Raw genomic sequence first — 2,500 nt, 5'->3', positions numbered from 1 at the left:
AAATATATATGCGATACGGAGTGCCGAGACGCTTGACGCGATCACGCATCTCGCCACGAGCGGGAGCGTCGATTCGGCGTTAGCGCGAGCGAACCGGTGGTAACCTACGTCTACGCGCTCGCTCTCAACGTACGTGCGTGCCAGCACTCGTCGTCGTCGTCGTCGTCGTCGCTACGCGCCCTCCCCGCTAATGTCGGGGCAGAGGCCAGCGTGCGACGCGCGCCGCGCGAGAAGCACCGGCCGAACGTGTGTGATGAGGTGTGTGGCTGGCGGACGAGAGGACCATGGTGTCCGATGGTTTATTCAAAGAACTTTCCGCCCCGGCTCTTTCCCCGTCGAACGGGGGAAGTGACGCTCCGATCGCGAACCAACTTTGTGCCGTAGCCTCGATCCCTTTACCGGGATTGCGGCGGCGGTCCGCGCGTGCTCGGACGCGCGGCCAGGCTGATCGAAGAGCCACGATTTTCTCTCACTCTTCGGAGTGGAGACCACGATGGATGAACTGTGAAGCGTTCGACGAACGCGACGAATGAAAAACGATTACCCTGAACGGTGGATCACTTGGCTCGTGGGTCGATGAAGAACGCAGCTAATTGCGCGTCAACTTGTGAACTGCAGGACACATGAACATCGACATTTCGAACGCACATTGCGGTCCACGGATACAATTCCCGGACCACGCCTGGCTGAGGGTCGTTTTAACAAACCTAAACTGCTTGCGCCCTTACGCAAGCTGACGAGCCACGGCGTAGCCGTGAAACGACGAAATGTCGTCGGCTGTCGTCGCTGTGCCCCCGTCGCATTGCGTAAACGGCGTACGAGCGATCGTTGGACGTTCGCCCGAGAGAGACTAGAGCCTCTTTGTCACCCTCCCAGTATGTATTGGCGACGGGTTCGACGAGAGGCCGTCGTCGATTGGCGTCGTCTGAAATGACACCGAAGGTGTGTGCAGCGAGAGGAGTTATAAAGAGGAGGAGAGAGGCGCGCGTGTACGCACAAAGCGTTTAAAGGATAGCGAAGCGCGCGCGAGCGGCGCCCGGAGGCTGTCGAATGATATGGAGAGAGTTGTCGGCGGAGATATACACAACGACGACACACGAGAGAATATGCGAAAAGTTTAAGCGAGAGGAACGACGACGAACGACGCGCGACACTCGAATGATCTCGCTCTCTACGAGTGATCTCGTAGTTGGCGAATAAAATGCAAAAAGAAAGCGGCGCAGCAGCACATTCTGCTGCGTCCGTCTTTCTAGCGCGTCGTTGTCTCTTCCGATCGCGTCGTCGCGCTGTGCGACTCTCTCTCGGTCTCTCGGTGCGCCAGCGCGCTCGCGCGATACCGCGCCTTTTATTACACGCGAGGCTTCGCCTCCTATCTCGCGGCGCGAGATACCTTACGGTAAAAATATATGGAGAAGGGAAACCGCGGCGCGCGCACAGTCGTCGTCCGGCGGTACGCGGAGGGAGAGAAATTGCGAGAGAAATCCACCCTTAAAAAAGCGGATGAATCGCGAGCCGACCGCGTGTCCGAGTCCACGAAATTTTCGAACGAAGATTGTGACCGGCACGCGTCGTCGTGTACTCGTCGAATCGATTCCATACCGCGCCCGTTATATATATACACGCGCGCGCGCGCATCATAATTACGCCGCGCCGTGTTATTATAATCGTGGAAGTTAGAGGGACGGAAGAAAAGAAGCGCAAAACGATATTATAATATATCTATCTCCTCTCTCGCGTCCCCGCGAAACAAGACTAGATTGTGCCGCGCGCGCAATATCGGTCGGTGCGTTACCGCTAACAATAGTAGTAGTTAACAAACAATAATGATACTACTTAGCGCAATAACTCCACCACCGCACACTCCCTCTATCTCTCTATATCACTTTGTAGAGAGTTTCTCTACAAAACTCTGACGACCTCAGAGCAGGCGAGATTACCCGCTGAATTTAAGCATATTATTAAGCGGAGGAAAAGAAACTAACTAGGATTTCCTCAGTAGCGGCGAGCGAACAGGAAAGAGCCCAGCACCGAATCCCGCGGTTCCGCCGCAGGGAAATGTGGTGTTTGGGAGGATCCGCTTATCCCGAGGCGTCGCGTCGCGTCCAAGTCCATCTTGAATGGGGCCACTTACCCGTAGAGGGTGCCAGGCCCGTAGCGACCGGTGCGCGTCTCGGGAGGATCTCTCCTTAGAGTCGGGTTGCTTGAGAGTGCAGCTCTAAGTGGGTGGTAAACTCCATCTAAGGCTAAATACGACCACGAGACCGATAGCGAACAAGTACCGTGAGGGAAAGTTGAAAAGAACTTTGAAGAGAGAGTTCAAGAGTACGTGAAACCGTTCAGGGGTAAACCTAAGAAACCCAAAAGATCGAACGGGGAGATTCATCGTCAGCGGCGCTGGCTTCGCGTCGGTGGGCGATGTCCCGCGGAGTCCTCGCGGCTCGCGCGCGGGCACGCTACCGTGCGCCGATGTCCGGCTGTCGTCGTCGTGCACTTCTCCCCA

General features: G+C 56.2%; 1 non-coding gene and 1 pseudogene across 1 annotated transcript; both read left to right on the top strand.

The window, feature by feature from the left end:
- The first annotated feature begins 541 nt into the window (after nt 1–541).
- LOC145965906 (5.8S ribosomal RNA) lies at nt 542–696 on the top strand. The gene has a single exon (XR_014436872.1). It is a non-coding gene; the product is annotated as a 5.8S ribosomal RNA (ribosomal RNA).
- A 1,217-nt stretch (nt 697–1,913) lies between these two features.
- The window catches only part of LOC145965925 (large subunit ribosomal RNA), a pseudogene marked incomplete at its 3' end in the record, with an annotated part of 3,087 nt that continues 2,500 nt past the window's right edge, over nt 1,914–2,500 (top strand).

The sequence above is a fragment of the Camponotus vicinus genome, unplaced genomic scaffold (assembly GCF_025532165.1).
Source record: "Camponotus vicinus isolate PSW18456_S1 unplaced genomic scaffold, iyCamVici1.0 SCAF_16, whole genome shotgun sequence".
Taxonomy (NCBI): domain Eukaryota; kingdom Metazoa; phylum Arthropoda; class Insecta; order Hymenoptera; family Formicidae; genus Camponotus; species Camponotus vicinus.
The sequence above is the reverse complement of the archived record's forward strand: the minus strand, read 5'-3'. Positions and strand labels throughout refer to the sequence as shown.